At 43.8% G+C, this 27,379-nt stretch overlaps 1 pseudogene across 1 annotated transcript; it reads right to left on the reverse strand.

The window, feature by feature from the left end:
• Window positions 1-4,450: 4,450 nt before the first annotated feature.
• On the reverse strand, window positions 4,451-27,051 carry LOC311619682 (annotated as a pseudogene). The gene is made up of 2 exons: window positions 26,670-27,051; window positions 4,451-5,058 (listed from the first exon to the last, which is right to left on the reverse strand). The product of its transcript is annotated as an uncharacterized misc_RNA (transcript).
• Window positions 27,052-27,379: the final 328 nt, after the last annotated feature.

Consider the following 27,379-nt stretch of genomic DNA (forward strand, 5'->3'; position numbering starts at 1 on the left):
GTTGTGCCCAAGCTAATATTTGCCACAGGGCCAGGAGGCAAAGCCCAATCTATGAGAGAAGAGGCTTATGGGATGAAGTCAAACAAGCTTCTAAGAGTTCTGTCCCAGTAGAGTCACACAATACACGCTCAATTCCTCCAGCATCAAATGTGACAAGCTGAGAGAAATGCTGTCTACCAGGGAAGCTCATTAGAGACTTGGTGTCCAAGGTTTTTACTGGGGCCTCATTGCACAGGCACCCTCAGCCAGCATGTACCAAAGTTCCAGACTCCCAGAGAAAAGCAGGTGTTCAGCATTATCCATATTCTATACACAAACATTTAGGCACAGCAGACCATCCATATCAGTTAGGGAATGGTGGGAAAATTCCCCAAATAAAGTTCCCAGATGCCAGCCAAGGGTCAACCTTGCATGCAGGCCCTTCTGAGGATAGGCTGAGGCCTACTATGTGAATTCTTTTCTGCATATACTCACATTTCCAGTTCCAGCTCAGCCCATTATCCACATTTGAGATTGCCTTGGTGAATGTCTGATAGGCTATTCCTTTGGAACCTCAGAGCTAACATATCTAGAACTGAGGTAATCATTCCCCCCCAAACTCTTCTTTACTCTCTCTCTCTCTTTTTTTTTTTTTTTTTTTTTTTTTTTTGAGCTTTCAATGCCTCTCCCATTTGCCAGTTCCGCTAAGACAGCAAAGTCTGATCCCTTTCCCCTGTGTGGAGGTCAGGTAGGATAGGTGTGGCTAGGATGAATCGGTCCAAGGGGTCAGAATGGACGGCAGGAGTACTTGGTACTCAAGACTATGAGTGCAAAGTGTCAAAGGTCGAGTATAAAATGAGCAACAATACACTGATCAGCCTCAGAGGTAGAGAACTGAGTTTAAATAGGGTGTCAGCACAGCAGAAACAAGATGAGTCAAAATTAGTCCAATCAGACCAACAGCAGAATGGTCAGGGAAAGTATTACAGACAGTGGCTGTTTTGATAGCTGGGTCAGTTGATTGGTTTGCTTTGGTCCATGTTTGCTTGGTAGTCAAGCACCAATTAAAGGCCGGAGAGGGGAACAAATAAGAACCCAGACTTCTGCCTTTTTCCTCATATCCTGTTGACCAATCTGAGTCCTTTGGAATCCTTATTTTCATTCTCATCGTGAGAGCTATTAACATTTTTCACATAGTTTCCTGCCATTGTCTCACCTCAATGAGGATTCTGCAAACCCTCACCTTGCCCTCCAGCCCCTCTAGGGCTGAATTCTCCATTAAGCAGGCATAATGCCTAGGACCCACAATTCTTGTAAGGGTTTTCTTTTAAAATTAGCAACAACACAGAATATAATTTATATAATCCATCTGTATTATGTTTCTCTTTATACCACCAACATGGCTGTAGAGTATAATTTGTATAATTTATACATGTATATTTATGGAGGAAAGGGCCCAACAAGGCAAAAGTGCCGAGAACCCATGAAAGTCAAATGTGGCCTGGCTCATCTCTCCATTTGTACGCTTCAGCTATCCTCTGTCTTCTCCAAAGAACTGTGAGCTCCTTATTCTTTATGGAGCCCAGTACATAGGTCACTCTACACATTTAATAAGCAAATGCCTATATACACAGACCCTGTATATGCATAGACTCTGGCTCCTAATAGCTTATACATTAAAAGCCTGTTTGTAAGATTTTTAAAAAGTCAGAATATATTTACCATAGAAATAATGTCATATGTTTGTGGTTTGAGGCAAGCGGGGAAAGACTCCCAGACTAGCCCACAAAAATTTACATTACCCAGAATGTTTCTGAATTTGGTCTTAGCCAAAGGCCAAGAAGTGATACATAGAATGTTTCCGAAATACTATTTTAAGTGCAGTCAAAAGCAGAAAAACTCAATACCACTGAAATTTCATGATACAAAACAGGAATGAAGTTAGAGAAATATTCTTTAAAAGGTATCTATGAAGATTGCTTTTCTCAAGTTTCAGGTTGTCCTTTCCTCCTCATCTGTCAGACATTGTGTGTATTTCTTTACTACAATGCCTACACCTGTCCAATCTCTGCCTCATGTCACCGTTTGGCAAATGGCGCTGGTTGTGTGTGCTGTGCTTTTCTTGCCTCTCACTGCTTTTGTCTTCTCTCTCTGCTGACCGCCACCCCACCTCCAGGGAGGGAAAAGGGCCACCCTGCCCTGAGCAGGCAGTCAGGCTGGCTATTCCCATGTGGGGAGAACCACACAGCCCAGTGGGAGAGAAGCTGACGGTTTCTGTGGGCTTTAGCAGAGCAGCTTAACCCTTTCACAGCTTAATTCTGAATGTATCTCACCATTAACTATATTCAGATTTTTTAAATATATATAAAGAAAACGTACTTAGGTTTAATCTTAAAGAGTGTCTACTCTGCCCTAGCTGGTTTGGCTCTGTGGATAGAACATCGGCCTGTGGGCTGAAGGGTCCCAGGTTCAATTCCAGTCAGGGCACATGCCCAGGATGCAGGCTCAATTCCAGTAGGAGGTGCACAGGAAGCAGCCAATCAATGATTCTCTCGCATCATTCTCTCTCTCCCTGCCTGAGATCAATAAAAAAATATATATATTTTTAAAAAGTGTACTTTGTGTGATTGTTTGATGGTAGAGTTGTTTGCATCTTGGGATCTGATGTCAGTTAAACACTTTTTTATTTAATACTGGAGGCCCAGTGCATGAAATTTGTGCAGGGGGGATGGGGGTTGGGGAGGGGTGTCCCCTAGCCCTGCCTGCACCTCTCCAATCCATGACCTCTCAGGGGATGTCCAACTGCCTCTCATAATCCAGGACCACTGGCTCCTAACTGCTTGCCTGTCTCCCTGCCTGATCACCCCTAACCACCTCTGCCTGCCTGTCTGATCGCCCTCACTGCTCCCCTACTGGCCGGATTGCTCCTAACCACCTCTGCCTTGCCCTGCACTTGGGACCCAGGATTCCCTCTTCTGGTCAGTTGCAGGCACCTGGGACCCAGGCTTCCCTCCCTCTGGCCAGCTGCAGGCACCCAGGACCCAGGCTGGTTTCACCTGGGCAGGCTGCAGTTACAGAGGACTGTGGGCGGGAGGCTTTGCCTGGGCTGCAGCTACAGGTGCCTGGAACCGCAGGGCTGGCAGCTTGTCCCTCTCGCAGGCTGAAGCCTGTCTGGTCCCATTCTTCTCTCACAAGCTCCTTTGTGCCTGATTGGTCCCCATTCCTCTCTCCCCAGAGTTGAGTTTCTGAGCCATTATGGTCTGAGGGTGTGATGGACATTTGCATATTAACTCTTCATTATATAAGATAACATCACATTAACATCACTATAAGGTTGTTTAGGTGAGAAAGGGGGTTTAACTATATTGACTGAATATCCAGAGGGGGCAAATACCACATTCACCTGGAAAAATTATACTGTATCCCTATGAAAAGGCATTTTCTGAAATAGTCTAATCCTCATGAGAAACAAAGAATAACCTTGACTCATTGACACAGCTTGAGAATTATAACTTCAATTATGTTATTTTTTATTTTATATATTTTTTCCACTAGATTTTTTATTGATATACAATGATATATAAATTACATTAGTTTTAGGTGTACAACATAATGACTTGTTATTTGTATATATTGCAAACTGATCACCACAATAAGTCTAGTTAACATCTACCACTATACATACAATTTTTTCTTGTGATGAGAACTTTTATGATCCATTCTCTTAGCAGATTTCAAATATACAGTACAGAATTATTAACTACTAGAGGGTGGTGCACAAAATTCATGCATGGGAGGGGTATCCCTCAGCCCAGCCTGCACCCTTTCACAATCTGGAACCGCTCAGGGGATGTCCAACTGGCAGTTGGACATCCCTCTCACAATCCAGGACCACTGGCTCCTAACTGCTTGCCTGCCTGCCTGATTGCCCCTAACTACTTGCCTGCTGATCACTCCTAACCACTCTGCCTGTCTGCCTTATCACCCCTAACCACTGGCCTGCCTACCTGATCTCCCCTAACCACTTGCCTGCCTGCCTGATCTCCCCTAACCACTTGCTTGCCTGATCACCCCTAACCACTCTGCCTGCCTGCCTGCCAGATTGCCCCTAACCACTGAGCTGCCTGCCTAATCACCCCTAACCACTTCTGCCTCAGCCCCCGCTACCTTAGCTTCATTCGGAAGGTCATCTGAAAGAATGTCTGGAAGGTCGTTCTGCTGTCCAGTCTAATTAGTATATTATGTTTTTATTATTATAGATAATCAGCATACTGTACATTATATTCCCAGAACTTATTTTATAACTGGAAGTTTGTACCTTTTAAAATGTTTTCCAATCACAGTTTACTTTCAATATTATCTTGTCTCAGTTTCAGGTGTATAGCATAGTGATTAGACCAAATTCACCCAGATTTTTATTTTTATTTTATTTATTTATTTATTTATTTATTTATTTATTTATTTATTTTTTTCAAATTCCCCGTTCCTCAGAACTGATTTTATTAGTCAATGTACACCAAAGACAGGTGGTAAAAGAAGTATGATTTTCTTGCATCACTGAAGCCCTATGCTATGAAGGCTCAGTCTTTGCCTAAGACTTGCCAGCTGTGTGCTGCTGCAACACCAGAGACACAGCTTTGCAACCTGTCACCTCTTCCGGCAGGCAGCCATCCTGGTCTCGCAGAGTAGGGTCAGCGCCAGACTGGAGCAGCAGCTCCACGATGTCCAGAAACTTACAGGCAGCAGCATAATGTAGAGCTGTTTGACCTTCATTGTCCTGAGAGTTAATATCAGCTCTATATTGTAGCAAGACTGTGACTAGTTCCTTATGTCCTCGATCACATGCCCAATGGAGTAGAGCTCTGCCCTCTTCATCTTTCATATGCACATCCACATTTTTTGATTTGATGACTTTGGATATATGATCAATGTTGTTTTCTCTGCAGTAATCAAATATGTTTTTGTCTTCTTCCCTGATGATTTCTTCATGATACAGAGAACTAACAACTGGTCCACCAAAACCAGTATTTTTATTTATTATTATTATTATTATTATTATTATTATTATTATTTTGTGAGCTTAAAAAATTTCCCCAAGGTCACATGGCTGGTTAGGAGCAAGAAAAAATAGCCTTGTAATTCTTTAAACATCTTATTTTACTAATGACAAAAAATTTTCGATGCTTAGACCCTATTTGCTCATTGTCAAAATACATCTAACCATTAGTCTTATAAGGCTAATGAATCAAGCTCAATATAGGGAAAGAACTCTCTAACCTATTCAGTTCAAATGTCTGAGCCACGGACAATTAGATTCTTTTGGACTTTGGGGAATTTTGAGCTGATTCATCACATTGCTTCAGGGACTCAGTACAGTTCCAAAACTGGTTTGAGGGGTGGTGGCACAGGCCTCAATCTGCAGCTTTCTGTTGCTAATGAGTATTGGTCTGTATTCACGTTTGTAATGATTTTAATAACATCAGTGTCAAGTTCAGACCAGAGATGGTGACAGGTACAGTGAAGATGTCCTGTCAGGCATTTCTCATTATCTTTCAGATAAATACCTTAAGGCCATAGTTTTTACTCTCATGTTATAGTGAACACCTTAAAAAGAAACAGAACATTCAACCTTTTATATTTAAGCTTCAAAAATAGACTCATAGTATTTCAGGTCTAGAAGATGGGTGATCTAAGCACATTCTCTCTGGGCCCCAAGAGCCTGCTCTTGAAATTTCTCACTCGGTTAATTAACAAGCCTGCCTTTAAAGACAAGGGGTGTGATTTCCCTTTCATGACACACTCAATATTATGTCAATTTGGGCCCCTGAGAAGTGCACACAAAGACAGGAGATCTATTGGGGAAATGTCTATTAAGAATAAAGGAGGAGGGAGGAGAACCTCCAAGTCTGATACCTAAGAAAGGAGGGGAGAAGCAGGAGACTGCACTAGGAGAAACTTCAGACCGCAGTGAAGTTCTGAGAGAATCTCAGGTGGGGAATCTCCCAACGGACAGGAATGGACCAGCGCTCGTACCCCCTCCGCTGTCACTGGCTAGGGGCACCGAGGGGAAGCATGGCTTGAGCCTAAGAGTGGCGGCTGTCATTCCATATGCTCCCCAGAGCAGGTACCTTTGAGTGGTGCACCTCCATGACCACCACAAATTTCTAGCATCCTTCACTTCCAGAAACAATCAAAATTCAATCCTTGTTTACGTGGACTCCTCCACTGCTTCCCAGACCAGCTGCACCTTGATCCCAGTTGCCATCAGATAAATTAACATTACTATGCATCATATCTCAGCTCCTTTTTCTCCAGGCTAAGTAATCTTCCTCCTTTCACTGCTGTCCCTTGAATCCTCTTAGGTTTGCCAAGCCCCTTTGCTAAAACTCAGTCCTGCAACCTGTGTTCTACATGAATGAGATGCTCCCTGAGAGTCAATTTACAATGATATCAGCTCAGGTACCAAATTTGCCATATAATGGCTAGGATGACTTTAACTTTCTGGTTATTATTTTCCTCACTTGTGAAATATGAGTAACAATCACATCTACATAGTGAGATTAAATGAGATAATGCTTATATACATTCAAAGTACCTGGCATTTTTAAAAGTCCTTCACAACCATCTGCATAAAATTGTATTAATATGATATCCAGTCCTGAGTTTAATTAACAAGAAGACTTTTATTGCTAACTTATATCCAATTTGTGATCCATTTGGCTGAGTACCACTGAGGTACTTTTGCTCATTATTTGTTCTCAGTAAGTAATCTGCCAATGTGATACTGTTGTCTCTATTCTTCCTAAAAGTATCATACTATTTTCATTCTTGCTTACCAACACTCTCTTCTGCCTGTCTGGTCTCCCCTAACCACTCGCCTGCCTACAAATCTGTGCTTCTGAGAAGTTAAAGGTCCCTCACTCTCTGTCTCCTCTCCTTCCGTCTCTCCCGTCTTTCTTTTTATGCTGTGAGGCAAGAGATAAGAAGCTGACTTGTATCATTGTTAAAATATTAAGTATTTCATCTCTGATATAACAACTAATACCTCTTCTGAATTCATAATGATTTCTAGTTTCTCAGGAAGCTGGCATAGCCACAAAACTCTTTGATCTATTTCATGAAGAGCAGTATTTTGAAAGGCAATTCCTTCAATCTGATCTTGATCCTAATTTGATCCTTTACCATTGCCAATAAGATGGAAGGGAAAAGGAGGGTGCCATCCCCACTTTGGAATGCTAATAATGATTACCAGCAAATCATCTTAATTTTCTGACATTTCATTTGTCCAAAGAGAATTCATGTTTATTGTCTCACTAGAGGCCCACTACACAAATTCATGCATCAGTGGACTCTCTTGGCCTGGCTTGTGGGATTGGTATGAAACCAGCTCTCTGACATCTCCAAGGTGTCCCAGATTTCTAGAGGGTGCAGGCCAGGCTGAGGGACCCCACAGGTGCACGATTGGAGCTGGGGAGGGATGAGGGAGGTTGGCCAGCCGGGGAGAGACCGTAGGAGGGCTCCAGGGCATATCTGGCCCATTTTGCTCAGTCCCAATGGGCCAGACCCCAGCAGCAAGTTAATCTACCAGTCTGAGAGTCTGCCCCCTGGTAGTTAGTGCATGTCATAGGGACTGGTTGACTGGTCTACTACCTGCCCTCTGGTGGTCAGTGCATGTCATAGCAAGCAGTTGAATGGCCTTTGTAAATCATTAGCATATTACACTTTGATTGGTTGAACAAATGACTGGACAGCCAGACACTTAGCATATTGGGCTTTTATTAAATAGGATTTGATATTGAGTAGATTTGATATTGTCTCTAGAGTAGGTTTAGTAAGAATTACTTATACTTTTAAAAAAAATATATTTTATTGATTTTTTACAAAGAGGAAGGGAGAGATATAGAGAGCTAGAAATGTCAATGAGAGAGAAACATCGACCAGCTGCCTCTTGCACACCCCCTACTGGGGATGTGCCCGCAACTCAGGTATATGCCCTTGACTGGAATCGAACCTGGGACCTTTCAGTCCTCAGACCGACGCTCTACCACTGAGCCAAACCGGTTTCGGCAGAATTACTTATACTTTTTCTGTAGAAGAAAAGGAAGTATGCAAAAGTGAATAATTTGTTCAAGTCAACCAAAAGGCCAGTGACATCGCTAATGACACCTTGGTTCTCCTAATTTACAACTGGAGACTCTCCAGCTTGGTCAAACTGCTGGACACAGCTGTTACAATAAGGGTAGAATTCCATCTTTCTTCTACAGAACTGAGGTGGAGGACTACATAGCTACATAGGCAGCATCTCTCTGTGTTCCCAATAGTGAATAATCAGCCCCTGAAGCTTCCAGGCAGATCCAAAGGTGGGACACTGGGTACCAGCCAACTGACTTTCAAATAATAAAACCAAACTTTAGGGTAGGAACATAAAATCTCAGGCACTTAATGAGCCTCATATTAGATACATATTATTATTTTAGGAATCTGGGCCCAAGACTGCCTTAAACAAAATCATTAGTAATGCTATACTCCTAGGGAGTATATTTAACCCACAGTTAGTTGCCTCAGGTATGATTTACAAGCAATTCTTTGCAGAAACAAGCCATTTTTCTAGTTAGTGTCTTAAAGTATTTGACTTCAATCAAGTGCTTTGCTGAGGTTGTCAGCTATCTTAATTTTCAGCTCTGCCACCTGTAATAGAACACTCTTACCTTTCTTACCTCCTACCCACTCTCCTCATTCATCTTCTGCTTTGGTTATTTTTGCATGCTCAGCAACCCTTTCTCCATTCATTTGGGAAATTGTTCTTCTTCCATTTATGTTGTCCTGGTGGGGCTGCCAATCACATAATCTCTTTTGTGCGTAAATGTGACCAAATTGGCTTACACAGGTCATGAGGTAAGTACCTGGCTGACTATACAAGAAATTGCAAAATTGTTTCCCAAGATAGTCATACCTAAACAGATAGGCAATTATTCCAGTACCTTGTATTTAATAATCTATTCAACACATCAACCCCACCCTCCAATTTGAAATAGAGGATTTATATAGAGGGTCTGTTTCATACAACATTATCTATTTCTCTACCAGTTGTTAAATATTCTAATTTTATAGCATCCTTTTATGAGGCTTGGATGAACACTGGAGTAGATATAATGGTTTTTATTTTCAGGAGGAATTTGTGGAACTTCACTCTAGTTCTCTGCCATTTCATATGACTCATTCCCCCTCTGGATTTCTGGGATTTTTGTTTCATGCTAAATGAACAAAGGATCAGAATATATATATAAAAAAAAGGGGGGGGAGTGTCTAGCTCAGTTGGTTAGAGCGTCATCTGGATATGCCAAGGTCACAGGTTTGATCCTTGGTCAGGACACACATAAGGAACAATCAATGAATGTATAAATAAGTGGATCAACAAATTGATCTCTCTCTCTCTCTCTCTCTCTCTCTCTCTCTCTCTCTCTCTAAAAAAAAAAAAAAAAAAAAAAAAAAAAAAAAAAAAAAAAGATATTGTTGATGAAGAGAAGCCCGTGAATCTAGCAGCCATGACATCCTTTGGTAAGAGAGGTGGTGAACAATGACAAATCAAATAAAATTAACAATAGTAAACCATTTTTTTATGGCTAATGCATGATCTCCAGCTCCTCTCAAAGTCTTCCTGATAGTGTCTCACATGCTTGCAAACAAGTCCTCGAAGCTCCCACCACACTCTGAGGCTACAGTGTCAGTAAGGATCTGACATTGTAGTGGTCATATCTCAGATCTACCAACTCTGTAGCTGTCCCCCAAAACAAACTTCCTGTACAAGTAGACATTGAGGATTGGGTTCTTTTCCATGGTATTTATGGACATTAGTGAGCAGGGTTTGGTTTGCTCAAATTCTCTCAATCATGTTACATATTTAAACATCCAAACCTAGGTAAAAGTAAGGAAAGAAACCACGTGGTAGTCACCTACCCCAGTGAGATTATATTTTGCCTTATGGGAATGGAAACCACTGATCTCTGGTACTACTTATGTACAATTTTCTTGCAATGATACAGGTAGTAAAAGAAGGGGACAGAGTTCTCCAGAACCTTGCAGAGAACTGAAAAGGATATCAATGTTATACCACTATTTACTTGACATGCCAGCATTGCACTGTCTTTTTTGGTCTCATCTTGGATCTTGCCCACGTATATTGGGAGTTTCAAGTTTCAACTCAGCATACCCCCTTAGGGGCTCAACAAAGTTTAAAAATAAGAATTACTGCCAAAACCGGTTTGGCTCAATGGATAGAGCATCCGCTTGGGGACTGAAGGGTCCTGGGTTCGATTCCAGTCAAGGGCATGTACCTTGGTTGTGGGCATATCCCCAGTAGGGGGTGTGCAAGAGGCAGCTGATCAATGACTCTCTCTCATCGATGTTTCTAACTCTCTATCTCTCTCCCTTCCTCTCTGTAAAAAATCAATAAAATATATTTAAAAAAAAAAAAAAGGAATTACTGACAATGAAATTATCATCACAGGTACAAATTTGGTCCCTACCAAATCAATGTAGAAATACTTCCAGCAATCATTAATAAAATCTTTGAAAATATGACTAAAGTTGATCTGTAGCCAAATAAATGTCAGAAATCTTTTAAGTCTTAAAAGCAGATATGCCAAAAATAAATACACAAATTGAAAGGATCATTTTGTAACAAAGCATTCTCTTAAAAAAAGGGTGAATCAATGAAGGAACCTCAAATGTTAATTATAAAATGTATCCTTTTCCCAGAGGTTGTGCCATCAGATAATTCAGTCCACCAATGAACTTTTAACATTATAGTGTAAGCAGCAGAACCGCTAGGAAATCTGATATGGAAAAAAACAGATTTTTTTTTTCATTTTCTATGTCAGGAAATTTGAATGAAAATTGATTAGGTTTATTTACAATATTTCAGTTACAGCTATATTTCAGAAATACCAGTACAGCATATGAAAATTACACTTTCCTATTACCAGCACCTAAGAATGCACATGGAGAAGCTGAATTTAGACAAAGAGAAACTAAGAATCTTAGTTAAATCACTAGAGGCCTGGTGCACAAAATTCGTCCCTCAGCCCAGCCTGCACCCCTTCCAATTTGGGACCCCTCCAGGAATGTCCGACTGCCCATTTAGGCCCGATTCCAGTAGGATCAAGCCTACAAGGGCAATCAGACATCCTTCTCACAATTCAGGACTGCTGGCTCCCAACTGCTTGCCTGCCTGCCTTCCTGATTGCCCCTAACCGCTTCTGCCTGCCAGCCTGATCACCTCATAACCACTCCCCTGCCAGCCTGATTGATGCCTAACTGCTCCCCTACTAGCATGTTTGCCCCTAATTGCTCTCCCCTGCAAGCCTGGTTCCTCCACCCCCAACCGGTCTCCCCTGCAGGCCTGGGTCCCCTCCCCCAACTGCCCTTCCCTGTAGGCCTGGTTGCCCCCAGCTTCCCTCCTCTGCCAGCTTGGTCACCCCTAACTGCCCTCCCCTGCAGGCTTGATTGCCCCCAACTGCCCTCCCTTGCAGGCCTGGTCCCTCCCAACTACCCTCCCCTGCTGGCCATCTTGTCATGGCCATCTTGTGTCCACATGAGGGCAGCCATTTTTGACCACATGGGGACAGCCATCTTGTGTGTTGGAATGATGGTCAATTTGTATATTACTCTTTTATTAGATAGGATAGAGGCCTGGTGCATGGGTGGAGGCCAGCTGGTTTGCCCTGAAAGGTGTCCCGGATCAGAGTGGGGGTTCCCTCGGGGTATGGGATGGCCTGGGTGAGGAGCCTGTGGTGGTTTGCAGGCCCGCCACACCCCCTGGCAACCCAAGTGGAGGCCCTGATATCTGGGATTTATTTATCTCTTATAACTGAAACTTTGTAGCTTTGAGCAGAGGCCTGGGACAGCCAGGGCAGGTAGAAAGCTTGGCTTCCTCCATTGCCAGGGAAACCCAAGCCTCCTGCCCTCTCCATGGCTGCTGCCATCTTGGTTGGGTTAATTTGCATACTTGCTCCTGATTGGCTGGTGAGCATGGCTTGTGGGTATAGCAGAGGTATGGTCAATTTGCATATTATTCTTTTATTAGATAGGATAAGAACAAATGCCTTGATGACCTTTACCCACTAAAGCATCTGACAGGTTTTACTTACATAGGTTGCCCCAGTCTAGAGCTCTGGTAAACTCAGTCACAGAAAGAGAAGTGGTAGGACTGGATTTTGTAGCTGGTAGAATTGGACACTGCATGAAGTGGCTCTTGTGCACCAAACATCTTGATATTATTTCTGAAGAATCCATCTTTTTTAGCTCTACAGGGTCAGACTTTTGCAGTTTCTAGTTATTTCTAGTTATCTGGTTCACATGAGGAACCAGCGTTGGACAGGGGACTTCAACTTTCCAAGTGCCTAGCTCATCTTCCATGTCTGTGTGTTAGTTCTTTTTTGATTTTCAGGATCTTTTCAGACAGTGTGCTAATCCATTGCCACTGAATTTTGAGTCTTCTCTGCCTTTCAGAAAACCTCTAACAATTGGAACAAAACACCCAGATTACTCCCTACCCATAGCCATACACCCAAACTAAAGGACTTATCAGCTCAGTTCTCCTTCACATTCGGCTGCTATGGTGTCAGTAGAAATTTATAGACTGTCCTTCCTCTAGCCTTTATTTATCTAAATCTATTCATTTTGAGCCCTGGCCAGTGGTACTCAGTGGTTAGAACATCAGCCTTTGCACCGAAGGGTCAAGGGCACACACCAAGGCAAGTGTGGGAGGGCAACCAGTAGATGTGTGTCTCTCCCATCAATGTTTTCTCTCTCTCTCCTCCTCCCTCCCTCCCTTCCACTCTCTGTAAAAGTCAATGGAAAAAAATATCCTCAGACAAGGATTAACAAAATGAACAAGAAATCTACTCATCTTGAAAGTCTACTTTTTTCAGGAAGACATGTTTATTTATTCCAAAAAAAGCTGTTGTCTCTGACAATTCTATCTACCTCAGGACTAGAATAAGATCTTCAAAGGACTGTGGCTCTGAAAGGCTTTGGTGCTCCTCCATTATAATTCAAAATAAAAACAATTCTAAAATATAAAATATACATATAGAAGGTCTAACCAGCTTACCCCCACCCAAAATAATTGCTATTTAGATTTTTTAAAATATCAAATTCTTTAAAAAATTATTTTGATGCCCCTGATATGAGGTACTCAAGATGATGCTAAAGCTGTGTGTTGGCTCATCCACCTTTGTCCTTTGCTGGAAGAAATGCATTGAGATTAGGGACTTTGGCTAATAATCACGATATCTCTGAGGCCTAGACTAGTACACACATATAATAGGTGCTCAATTTGTTCAACTAATGAATAAAAGACAATCTTCTATATGTCTTAAAATATTTTGAGAACTTCATGTAGAGGTTTTCAAAGAAGGGATACCATGTCAGTATCCTCCTGTGCTTTTTTTTTTTTTTTTTTTTTTTTTGTCATTGTTAATCTTCACTTAAGGATACTTTTTCCAATGATTTTCAGAGTGGAAGAGAGGGATGGCGGAGGAGAGAGAAAACCATTGATAGGAATGAGACATACCTATTGTGTGTCTTGCCCTTGACCAGGAATCAAACCTGGATCTTAGTGTGTGGGACAACATTAACCACACCAGCCAGAGCTATCCTGTGCTTTTTTCTTTTCTTTCTTTCTTTTTTTTTTTTTTTTTAATATATTTTATTGATTTTTTACAGAGAGGAAGGGAGAGAGATAGAGAGCTAGAAACGTCAATGAGAGAGAAACATTGACCAGCTGCCTCTTGCACACCCCCTACCGGGGATGTGCCCGCAACCAACCTACATGCCCCTACCGGAATCGAACCCGGGACCTTTCAGTCCGCAGACCGACACTCTACCACTGAGCCAAACCGGTTTCAGCTATCCTGTGCTTCTTAAGACAAGGGCTATGTATGAGAATTATTGAGACTAAACATAAGTCTTTCCTGACATTTAGTTGTTCAACATTACCCACCCTTGACAGCCTTGTGAAATGACTGCTCCGTCCAGGAAGTACTCACTCCTTCGTAGAGGAGCATGTCAGAGGTTTCCTTCTTATTGAAAGGAATTGGAAGAGATAACTATGGTAGGCAGAATATTGCCTGCCCCATCCCCTTCAAAGATGTCTATATCCTAATCCCTAGAACCTGTGTATATTACTTTAACATGAAAGGGACTCTGGAGATGTGATTACAGTAAGAACCTTAAAATGGGAGATCATCCTAAGTAATGGAGGTGGTGGATAAGCAGTCTAATCACATGTCCTTAAAATCGAAGACCTTTCCCAACTGGTCAGAATCAAATAATGATGTGAAGAGGAGTTGGAGATGCAACTTTGAAGAAGAAGGGGCCCAGAAACCAACAAGTATGATTTGTCTCTAAAAGAAAAGGCAAGAAAAGATCCCCCCCAATTGCATGCAGAAAGGAAAATAGCCTCCATCACTTTTTGTGTGTCAAAATTTGGACTTGTGTTAGAATTTTAATGCACAGAATCATAAAGATAATAAATTTGTTTTAATCCATCAATTATGTTAAAAAACTAATTCAGTGACCTTTAGGATTATTTGCCAGATCTAAGATTTCATGATGCTGCATTGTTGGAGGAGGGATTGGATTAGGAAAACAAACCCAAAGTTGAGGGTTATTGAACACCGAGGTGGGTTATCAAGTAGATTGTGAAACCCCAATCTCCAAGGAGCTTAAATATGGGAATGGATGAATGTGACCTGTCTAGATGAAGTATTACTCCATGGAATCTATAAAGGAGTCCAGGCCCAGCTGGCTTACTAAATGAATGAGCATTTACCCATGAACCAGGAGGTCACGGTTTGATTCCTGGTCAGGGCAGGTCAGGGCACATGTCCATGTTGCAGGCTCAATCCCTAGAAGGGGGCAGCTGATCAATAATTCTCTCTCTTTACTGATCAATAATTCTCTCTCTCTCTCTCTCTCTCTCTCTCTCCCTTTCTGAAATCAATACAAAAATATATTTTAAAAATGTTCAATAATAATAAAGAAACCCAGAAGTGAAAGAGGCAGGATCTATAAGAGTGGGCAAATTGCATTTATATTTATTTATTTATTTATTTATTTATTTATTTATTCATTCATTCCTTCCTTTCTTCATTCATTCATTCATTCAAATTTCCTTTAAATGAAAATAATTTTCCTTTTGTATGTGTCTATTATTTATTTATTCAAATTGCTTTTAAATAGAAACATGTTTCCTTCTGAATGCTCTTGGATTTTAGGTAAAAATGTCTAAATTGAAGCAATTTAAAGCCTTTTTCCTATTTGGCATGACATGAAATTTCACAGATCATTTACTTAAACAACATAGTCATTGATAGCATGCCTAAACTGAGTCTGTCATTTAATTCTGAATGATTGAGAAAGGCTGCAAATTTCCATTCATGAGTCTGTTACAATAGAAACCATTTGATTACACATACCCTGAGTGGCCAGAATTATTATGATCTCTGAACGCATAATAATCTGGCCACTCAGTGTATATCCTATATAATAAAAGGCTAATATGCAAATTGTCCTCTTGACCAGGAGTTCCACCAGCAGGCAGACCGGCCAACCGCCCATGTCCCCGCCCCCTGGCCAGGCTGGCTGGACCCTACCCAGGCACGAATTCATGCACCAGGCCTCTAATATTCGACACAGTTAAGTTCTTGTCAATGCCTGAAGGGAGGTGGAGAGGGATTGGATTAAAGGTAGCTAATGTTATCATTGTCTCCCTTGCATTTCTCTTCTGTTCTTGTGATCCAACCAGTGTTCTCTTGTAGAGTCTATCTGGGATGATGAGGCCATTTAAGTATAGAGGAACTGCTGCCCTCTATACTTAAAGGTCTGTCACCCAGGAGACACCATTAGGATAGGCTAAATAGTGCCTGCAAGTGACCAGTTACAGTTCCCAGAATTCCTAGACCTTGCACATTAACCCCATTTCATCCAGAGGAAGCTGAAGCTCAGAGACTTACAGTCTTGTTTTAGGTCATCTCCTGATTTCTAGTCCTATTTTTGACTCCTAGTCAAGTGTGCTTTATACTCCAGGACACTGGTCCACGCTGACTACAGATAGGGCTGAGGCTAAACATTCCAGGGACAGATCTAGCGTCTTTGGGAGTACAGCCTTTGGACTCCAAAATGCCTGGGTTTAAATCTTGACTGCCACTTATTGGCAATGTGACCTTGGGTAGGTTACTGAACTATTAAGTCACTAAATAAATTTCCAGAATCTGGCCTAATCCTTAATTTGAAAGGGACCCAAAGAACAGGGCGATTTTTATTTTTATTTTTTTAAATATATTTTATTGATTTTGTACAGAGAGAAAGGGATAGAGATAGAGAGTTAGAAACATCGATGAGAGAGAGACATCGATCAGCTGCCTCTTGCACCCCCCCTACTGGGGATATGCCCTTGACCGGAATCGAACCAGGGACCTTTCAGTCCCCAAGCCGACGCTCTATCCATTGAGCCAAACCGGTCTTGGCCGATTTTTATTTTTTAACCAGCCCATCATATGCAGACAGGGAAAGGTGGGCTGTATGTGGATCAAAGGAGTCAGATATCAACTAAGATCCAGAAAATTAAGAGGCGCGATATTTTTTGCCCACCGGGAGCTCGCAGGCAGACTTTTTTTTTTACCAGCTACACCATCACTCCCTGGGCTGTAAACCGGGCTGTAAACCGTGCCTGATCATCAAACATTCACTCCTCCTTGAACCGCCTTAAGCTTCCAGGCCCTTTCTTTCCCTTCCTATTCGCTCCTGGCAGATCCCCACACTGCGGTTCTGGGGTCCCTCACGTTGCCCCGGGGCCAGAGGCGCCCACGGTGGCAGGAGCAGCTGTCCTGGCCTCTGGCTCCGCGGCCGCAGACCGGGCGTGGGAAGCACGGCCCCCCGCAGGCCAGGCGGGCTCCCGGGGAGTCCCTGCCCGCGGTGGGTGAGAGGTGAGGGCGCGCGGAGCAGAAACCTGACGCCTGCGGGCCCTCCCCGCGGTCAGAGGAAGGAGGCGCCGCCACACCCGGGACCAGCCAGCGGCAGCAGCAGCGGCGCAAGAGGCCCCGCGCCCGGTTCCGCCCCCAGTGGCTGCACAGAAGCGGGGATGCGCGCAACCGCAGACGAATTGCGCTGCGTCGGGGGTGGGGGTGGGGTTGGGGTTGGGTTGGGGGCTGGAGTAGGGGAACTGGGGTGTCGGAGTGCAATGAGATGCCTGGCTGCAGGAGCATGGGAGTGGGGAAGGGGTCCCGGGTAGCCTCGGAAGGCCTGGGGACTCCAGCTCTCCAGCTCGGATCCAAACCAGCGCACCACGGCCAGCCCCGACCTCCTGCGGAGGAACACGGAGGCACGCAGGCAGCTCACCGTCTGGATTTGTGTTTCAAGCTGAGCGCCCTAGATCAGTCAGGTTTCCATAAATGTGTTGCTTGCTTTATTTCTTTGTTGTTGTTGTTTTCACTCTGTTTTGAAGTCTTCCGCTGCAGGATGTCTGTCATGACTCTGACACGTTTTAGGCAATCCAGGGCAAAGAAAAAGTGAAGTGGGAGCTTAAGTCCACGACTTGAATTTTCACCCCCAAATAAAACCTGTGACTGGTTCGCCCACTGTGTTTTAGATAAAATCTATCATCTTACATGGTTTCCAGCCTCTGTATGATCTGCCCCCTTGGCCCTGTCTAAACCCACCCATCCTCACCTTCTCCCTCCCCATAAGGCTCTAGTCTATGGTCCTTTTACAGTTCTTTGAGACAAGTTATTCCTGCCTGGGCTAAGACTGTTTCCTCTGCTGAAAGAGACTTCCTCCTCGCTGCTTACCTCATTCTCATCTTTTATATTTCACTTTAAATGTGAGATGTCGACCAATATAGATGGTCAGCACCACTTTAATGCCAGCAGGAATCCCCAATTTGGGGTGTGATAAAGAAGGAAATTATTCAGTGCAAGCCAGCTCAATGGTGATATAGCAGGGCGCACACTGTGAGGCAGCTGTGAGGCCAGCCAGGCGCCTCTTCAACTAGGCAGCTCAGCTCTGTTCTGGTCACTCTGCTCCTTTAAGCAACCTTCCAGTGTTTCAGCTCTAAACAGGAAAAGCAGCCTTCAGTGGAAATGATGTGTGCTTACCCAGGGGAGCTGATTTATCCTATATAATAAAAGCCTAATATGCAAATTGCCCCCTCAGTGGACCTGGAGTTCGACTGCTTGCTATGACATGCATTGACCACCAGGAGGTGTTGCAGAACATGGTGGGCATCAATGATGCAGTGCTTGCAGCTGGCAGCAGTGGAGGTGCTGCTGGCCCCGATGGGTCCTGACGAGAGTGGGACTGCAGTGAGATGGTGGAGCAGGTGAGCAGGTGACACTAGGCCAAGGGAGGTGCGGGTGTGGGTGCCAGTGGGGGCCCGATCGCCCCGCCGATTTCCCTGCAGACAGTGATCAGTGGTGGCAGTGTGGAGCAGGGCCCCAATCGATTGCCCTGCAGGCAGGATGGTGAAGCAGGTGAGGGGGCAGCGGGGTGCCAGGTAAGGCTGAGGGGCTGGGGTATGAGCTGGGGCCCAATCCCTAGAGACCACCCTGAGGGACCCCACCCATGCACAAATTTGTGCACCAGTCCTCTAGTATAGATAGAAGTCTCTGCCCCTGGTCCTGATTGGTCCATCTTCATGCAAATAAGGACTCCAAATCCTCTCAGTTTGATTTGTCCATAAAAACTCTCCTGATTAGTTAGAATAGAGATACTCCGATTGGTTGGATCTGCGCAGCTCCAACTGTATGGTGAAAGCCTCAGTCCTGTTGATTAAAATAGGATTCCAGAATGCCTTTATTTATTTATTTTTTAATCTTCGCTGAGGGATAGTTTTCCATTGATTTTTAGAGACAGTGGAAGAGAGAGGGAAAGACAGAAACATCACATCTATTGTTTGCCTCCTGCACAAGCCTCAGGGCCCAGGTCAAGAAGGAGCCTGCAACCGAGGTACCTTTGACCAGAATCAATCCTGAGACCCTTTGGCCCACAGATAGCTCTATCCACTGAGCTAAACCGTCTAGGGGTCCATTGATTTTAAGAGGGAGTGGAAGGGAGGAGAGACAGAGAGAGAGAGAGAGAAAGAGAGAGAGAGAGAGAGAGAGAGAGAGAGAGAGAGAGAGAGAGAGGAGAGAGAGGGAGGGGGAGAGAAAGAGAAACATTGATGTGAGAGATACTTAGAGAGAGGGGGAGAGAGAGTGAGAGAAACATTGATGTGAGAGATTCTTCAATTGGTTGCCTCCCACACCTGCCTGGACCAGGGCTAGGGATCTAGCCTGCAACTGAGGTATGTGCCCTTGACCAGAATCGAGCCTGGGACCCTTCAGTACAAGGGCTGATGCTCTAGCCACTGAACCAAACCAGCGAGGGCCCAGGAACTCCTTTATAAGGCTGGCTCAGATGGCAGAAACACAGCACAGGCAGGGAGTTTAGTGCAGAGGCAGGTAGTTCAGTGAAAGCTTTACCCTGAAGTGTAATTGATGAGTGGACCCTGTGTAGCAGTGATACCTGTTTTAAAAATCTAAACCTCCTTAGTCACCAAGAGCCCTTCTGGGTAGGAATCTTCTTTCTCAGTGTCCACAGTGTCACTTCCTGGGAAGGGCCTTCACTGATCTCTCCAAACTTTATTCCTTGGCACTTAGCACAATTTATAATTTTTTAAAGTGGATCTTGTGTTTATTTGTCATGCCTATGTCGATAAGAGTAAATTTCATGATGACAGGACTGTTACCAGCATTGGGGTTCTTGGATTCCCCAAGATAGAAATTGAGAGAGGAAACCCCAGAGAAATTTCCAGAGAGATTTTATTAAAGTTATGCTCAAGCACAAGGGAGGCAGCATCGAAGAGAGAAAGGTCTTCTGAACTGGCTTAGAAGGTGGCTCTGCGTGGCTACTTCTATAAGCTGGGGACTAAGTGGGCTTGCACGAAAAGGTGGACTTTTTGAAACTTGATATTTTTCCAATCCCCAGGCCCAAGTCCCTATGCTATCTTCGAATCATGTCGCTTTTATCTAGCACTGAATTTTCTGAACCTAGCAAGAGCTGGGACATAGTGGATATACCGTAAATACATATTGAATGTAGGAAGAACTTTCCAAAGGTGTAATTATAGACCTTTGATTTTGGGAAGGTGCAAGGTTCATAGTTTGCATAGAGGACACTTTTTTAAGGATACGTTACTTTTAGTAACAACTCTGTGTGTGTGTATGTGTCCACGTGCATTTCAAATGTATGTATTATTTTTAAAGCATTATAAAATATAATGAATGCTTATGTAAATTTATGTATTATTATAAAAAAAAAACATCAAGTAGATGCTTTAAATAGCTAAGATGAAAATAATAGCTATAGTGAAGGCCTGGGGCAGGGGACAGGGTGAGGCTAAGAGGGGTCGATGGGGGTAAAGGGGACATATGTAATACTTTCAACAGTAAAGATTTAATATAAAAAATGGCTATATAATAAAGTTCTAAAAATCTCACCCATCCTCCAACCCCCCAAACCCTCCCACCCCTACCCTGAACCACACTTTGGAGCCCACTGTGGAGATCATTTGTAAGAAGAGATACTTATATTGTGCAGTCATAATGGATCAGGAAACATAGAAACTTCTGCATGTGTAAGTGTCTCAAAACTGAATGTCCATCTTCTTAACATCATGGTCAGAACTCAATAAACCATAAATAGTCAATCTGTTTTCATGTTCCAACTCTCACAAGTTTCAGTCTGTTATGGATATAGGAAAAGAGACAAAATGATCATAAGCAGATAAGAGTCCAGATCCCACTTCCTGTCTCCCAAAGAATACACTCACCAGCAAATATACACAAATGCACCAAAATGCCTAGGAAGGGTGGGGAAAGGAGAAGAGAAAGACGAAGTAGAATAGATTTAGGTGTGCCACTGGTTTTGAGTTCCTCACATCTGACAGAAGCTTCCTTCACAATTCATTGTATTTGTCTACTTTATTTCCATGACAAATGTCAGGCAGGAATATGATGCAGACAGCATATAATCCAACCTCAGTATATAAAGGCACAAATATTCCAGAATTCCTACATCAAAGCCCACACCCTAATCCAATACTCACATTCCTCTTCCTGTTCAAGGTCACCAAAGAAATTCTTTTTTTGATCTGTGTTTGGGTTCTATGAGATACCAAGTTGCATATGGCAATTGGAATTTCTGAAAATAATAGCTAACTTATTAATTAAAATAGAAAAAGGTGCCATTTCAGTGGAGAAACCTGGAAGATCTATTTTGATTAGATAATAAATTTGTCATTGTCAACAATAAGATACATTGATATTTAATGCTCCTGAAGTTATATGAGGAAGATACAATCCATCTTACATAGTATTTTTGTAAAAAATATTTAATATGAATCTAATTTGAGAAAATAAAAAGATAGATCCAAAATTAAGGGACATTATTTTTAAAATTTTTATTGATTCCAGAGAGAGAGAGAGAGATAAAAACATCAATTATGAGAGAGAATCTTGATTGATTGCCTTCTGTATGTCTCCTTCTGGGGATCGAGCTCACAACCCAGGCATGTGCGCTGACCAGGCATCAAACTGGTGACCTCTTGCATGAATTGATGCTCAATCACTGAGCCACACTGGCCGGGGCAAGGGACATTCTTTAAGACAATGGTTCTAAACTCTTGAAAATGTTGATGTCATAATTTTTTTAAAAGGTGGAGGAACTGCTGTAAATTCAAGTTGACTAATTACAATGTTTGGACTTTAATTGGATACTGGATCAGGAAGGGAGGGAAAAAAAAACAACTGCAAAAGACATTATTGAGACAATTTAGAAATTTGGATATGAATTGATATCAGATAATGTTATTCTAGCATATTAAATTACATACTAAATAATTTGAAGTGGTAAGGATATTTTTGCTTATGTTATGTTCTCCAAGGACACAGGCTGAAGTAGTTATGAGTAAAGTAACTTACTTCGAATGGTTTAGCATTCTCCCTTTGCTCTTTAACTATATATAGAGACAGAATCAGCAAATTGGGCAACTATTTAACAATTGATGAATCTGAGTGAAAGGAAAAATGGGTGTTCATGTACTGCTCTCTCAACTCTTCTATAGATTTGAAAATTTTCAAAATAAAATAATTGGTAAATATAAACCCAGAGTCTGACCATTCATCATCCTCTCCATAACCTATCACCCTGGCCCAACTCACTCTCATCTCTCATCTGGATAACTGCAATAGAACAGCTTCCGAACTAGTCTCTTTGCTCCTGCCCTGTCCCCTCCAATCTATTCCTCTCCCAGAGGCAGAGTGATGTTGTAAGGTGTAAACCAGCTGTCCTCTGCTCAGAACCTCGCAACAGCATCTGGATTTGGGGCGAGTGCAAACCCAGGTCCTCCAGGTGCGGCACTCCTCCGGCAGCATTTCTTCCTGCCTCTCCTCCTTCTGTGCCTGGCTTCCTGCCTCAGCCACTGGCTCCCGGCTCCCTCCTGCCCTTTCCTGAGGCCTTTGCCTTTGCATTTGCTGTCCCCTCTATCTGTAAAGCTTCCCCCGGATTTCTTCATGGCGTCCTCACCTCCTCCGACTATTACTCAATCATATCTTCTAAGAGAGGCCTTTCTTGTCCATTTCTTATTTCTGCTCTTTATTTTCCTCCATAGCACTGATCTCTGTCTAACATACCAAACATTTTGTTCTTTTGACTTGTATTTTCTGAATGTCACTCCTCATAATAGAATGTAAGCTCCACTAGGGTAAGGACATTTATTTGTTTTGCTCAGTGCTGTATCCCCGGCATTTTTAACTGTGTCTAGACTACACTTAGTAGTTATTTTAAAAATACGTGCTAGAATAAGTGAAAGCAAACAGCTTTTATCTTCTGGTCATAAGCTCTCTTGCTAAGGACACAAAGCCCATCGAATATTCTGGTCATTATGTCTCCTTCCCTTTCCTCGTCGTCTATCAATGCATATAATCAAACAAAATTCTCCACCAGCCCTCATTCTTCTAACAATGAGAGCTCCCCTCCCTGACAATAATATCAAGTCATAGAAAATGTTTTATGTTTATTATTAGAGGATACATTTTGAGTCCTCTAATAATAATGTTCTGACTTGGATTTAAGGGTCATTCCAATTCTACTGCTTGCAGAGAATTGGATAAACTCCACCATGACAGTAAAACATGTGTTCACAATATTTCTCTTTTTTAAAAAAAAATATTTTTATTGATTTCAGAGAGGAAGAGAGAGGGAGAGAGAGATAGAAACATCAAGGATGAGAGAGAATCATTGATTGACTGTCTCCTGCACACTCCCTAATGGGGACTGAGCCCACAATCTGGGTATGTACCCTAATTGGAACTGAACCATGATCTCCTGGTTCATAGGTCAATCCTCAACCACTGACCCATACTGGCTGGGCTTAAACTTTATCTTTAAGTGTTTGTCCCTCTTAATAGTAATATTATGTTATTGTTTTCTCTACATTTAAAGTAAAAATCCAGTCCTTTTATAGAATACTAGAGGCCCGATGCACAAAATTCATGCATGGGTAGGGTTCCTATGCCTAGCCGGCAATCAAAGCCTATCTGTGGGCAACCTATAGGGTGATTGGGGGGCTCCCCCGCTGGCCTGTGGGCTGCGGGCAGCTCCTGCATTGAGCTGATTTGCATAGCAACTTGGGCCAACCCTAGGGACAGGTGGTGGCTAGTGGCCACGTTACCCAGCTCAAGTGGTTCAAGACTTGGGATGTTCTATTTGAGATCCAGAGTGGTTGTCACAAGGTATTTTATTTACTTGCAGCAAGTAAAGGAGAGAGGAATTCATATCCAAAGCTCTACCTCCCCAAGGGAGACTCAGCCTTTACTGTTTGGTCAAACACATTGATTTCTTTACAACAGGCTACATTTACCCCTTTGCCTCCAGCTCAAGCTCGTCCTGTTTACAATTGGTCTGCAAAACACTGTGCTACATTTTAACATTTAGTAAGAATAGTATTTTCTAAGAATGGCCCATATCTTGTTCTGTTTAACAGCCAGGCGCTCTGAGGACAGAGCAGCAGGCTTTGGGCTCTGGCCAGACCACTTCAAGCCTGACTGGTTAGGACGTGGCCTGTCTGGGCCTCTCTTCCATGGTAAGCAGGACGCAGTGTCAGCGCTTCCCCCACAAGGCTGTGGACAGGGCGGAATGAAGTAACCACCAAGTGACCACTGAGGACACTCCGGCCTATCGTCGTCTGTGCTTAGTGATTGTGGCTGTAATAGGATCGTATCCTAGTCCACCCTGAAAGCTCCCTGATAGCCTGGAGGCTCCGACTCTGCAGGGCGGGGGGGGGGGGGGGGGGGGGGGGGGGAAAGAAGAGTGGTGGTGGTGGTGGTGGCCTACACCGCTAGAGGGAGCAGCGGCCTACACCGCTAGAGGGAGCAGCGGAGGCGGCGTTGCGCAGACCGCGGGAAGCCTGGCTGCCGACAAGGCGCAGCCTCCCCCGGAGCTAGGAGTGCCCGATTCTCCTCCACCTCTGCCTGATCCTCCTCCATCTCAAAGCCTGTGGGGACAATAGAGACCCAGGACAGAGAATAAGAGTGAGGAGGCAGCGTATACCCGCACCGACTCTGGAAAGAATAGCGCTGGGTTCCAGGCTGTGTCCGCGTCACGTGACCTGATCCAGGGCTGAAACTTATCAGTCATTTATTTTCCTCATTTGTTGAGGCCTGCTTCCTGGGGGCAAGGAGACAATGGTGTGTGCCAAGTGGCAAGAGCTCCTGAAGAAAACAGTTCGATGAAAAAGGCGCAGGAAGGCTAGAGACAGAGGGTGCCCTCCGGCCTCACCTGCAGCTAGGGAAAGCTGTCCTGCATAGTGGCAGCTTGTGGCATCGCCTGTGCTCCTGCTTCACCTCCCCGGTTGAAGGGTCAGTTTGCCGAAGGCTGTGTTGGGAACAGCGTTACTTCCTGTCAGGAGAGCTCTCTGGGCACCTTTCTGTAGGCTCTGAACCAGTCTTCAAAAGTCAACTTTGGGCCCTGGCAGGTGTGGCTCAGTAGTCTGGGTGTGGTTCCATGCAAGGAAGGGTTGCTGGTTCTATTCCTGGTCAGGGCATAAGCCGGGTTGTGGGCTCGATTCCAGTAGGGAGCATGCAGGAGGCCGCTGATTGATGTTTCATTATGAGATTTGCTCTGTCCTTTCAAGCTACACATTTCAAAAACATTTCTTTTTAAGGTTGTATACTTCCTATAATGAATTGTTTTAATTAATTGCTGGGCTAGAGGAAATGAAGGTAAATGTGAGAAGACTCTTCAGGGAAATGTTAAATGGCTGGCCAGAGGGCTCACCAACCGGCTGGCACTGTTGAAGAGCCATGGTTGAAAACATTAGACCCTGAGGGGTCATGGTTGAGTTGTCTAGCATTTCTTGTTAAATGCATTTGTTTACATATTAGAAACAAGACTGATGGAGTGCCGAGTTTTTAAGTTTTAGGAAGTGAGAGTCTATAGTGATAAGCTGAGAAGTAAGCCCTCCCGCCAAAAGATATCCATACCCGATTGGCCTCACACCTGGGGAAGTTACCGTATTTTGCAGTTATGATTTAATTAAGGATCTTGTGATGGTGAGGTCATCTTGGATTATCTGGGTGGGCCCTAACACAATCACATGTGCAGTGTCCTTAAATAAGGGAGAAGGAAAGGGAACTTAGACACAGAAAAAAGAGGAGGCCATATAAGAACGGGGGCAGAGATTGGAGTGCTTTGGCCACAACTCAAGATGCCAGAGTAAATTGATCTCATGCAATCCCAAAGCCATAATAATAATAATAATAATAACCAAAATAGTGAAGCCATCAACAAAAAATTACAGCAAAATAATTCACCATAGCAAGTAAAGAAGGAAAGGGGACTAAACCAATACTAAAAACCTCAAAGTGGGATGCCAAACGAGAAATATGAGGAGACTTGGCAGGCACAGCATGGTGAGATCATTAACCCAACTTTCCTACATGCTGTTTCCAGTGTGAGTGAGCTGGAGGGAAACGGAGCTCCGGAAGGAAGGGAGTCAGCTCCGGGAAAGTGGAGTCGACCCTGGCGCTTCAGGGAATTAGAAAAGGCCCGTGGAACCAGAGCGCAGTGGGCGAGGAAGTTTAAGGTAATGGCAGAGTTTGGGGTGGTAGATTGGGGCAGTGCCTTGGAACATTAAAAGTTTGGGAATAGCTTAGATGAGGCTTGCTAGAATGCTAATGTTGGAGATAGAGAAGTAGGCATAATCAAAGACTACTTCAAAAGTAGAATGTAAAACACTCAACCTGTTGCTGCATAAGAACTCGGCAACGAAATATATTAAATGAAACACTGAAAGTCTTTTCTTTTTTTGAGACTGAGAATAAAACAAAGATGTTTAATAGTACCACCCTTCTTCAATATTGTGGTAGAGTTACTAATCAATACAATAAAAAGATGAAATAAGCATAAGCTTTGGAAAGGAGAAAAATCTAAGTTAAACCATGGATGATGTGAGTGTGTATAGAGAAAATACAAAAATTCTACAGATAAAATGTAAGTAATGAAAAAAGGCTGGCAGTTTGCTGGGCACTGATCAATATTTTAAAATCAATTGCATATCTATACTAATAATAGACTAGGGTTATCACTACCAGACAGACGACCTGTGTGGGCGGGAGCTCGCTCAGGCGCACTGGGCCCACCACCAGGTGTGGGGCCGAGCACACAAGGCCGGGTGGCCTCGGGTAGGGAGTGGAGGTGGAGTGGGGGGAGGGGTTGGCCGTGCAGATGGACGGACCGCGCTGGACAGGTCACAGCGCTGGATGGCGCCGGCGGGCTGGTGAAGGGCCACAGAGGTGCGGAGCTGTTAGGGCCGTGGCCAGGTGGGTCAGTGAGGCTGGGGAGCCAGGCAGGCCCCAAGTCCTTGAGCATCGCCGGGATGGGTGGCCTTCCAGAGTGGGAGAAAAAGCCCTTCTTTCTGGAAGAACGCGGATGGTTTAAAGCTGCACAGAGAAACTGAGGCGGTACCGACATGGCTATGTCAGTTCCCCGAGCCGCCTGGTGCCTGATGGCAGGCTTCATTGTGAGGTGTAAGCCCAGATGTGGGCCAGGACGTGGCCTTGGCCGCCGGACTCACCACCGGCATCGCCTCAGCGTCACCGCGTCACCTGCAGGTGCCCATCACTGCTGATCTGTGGGCCAGGTGAGCCGGCACCATGCCTGCCCAGGGCAGCGCTCCCTGTGTTTCCATGGAAAGGACACTGTATGTGATGATGCTATTGATTCCTTACGGTTGAAACGGGCAGCCTGAACTTGCTTACGACGCGATCTTTTCTCCGTATTTTACCGCACAGTCTTCTCG

This window comes from Pipistrellus hanaki (genome assembly GCF_964339955.1).
Source record: "Pipistrellus hanaki genome assembly, chromosome: 3".
Classification (NCBI taxonomy): Eukaryota; Metazoa; Chordata; class Mammalia; order Chiroptera; family Vespertilionidae; genus Pipistrellus; species Pipistrellus hanaki.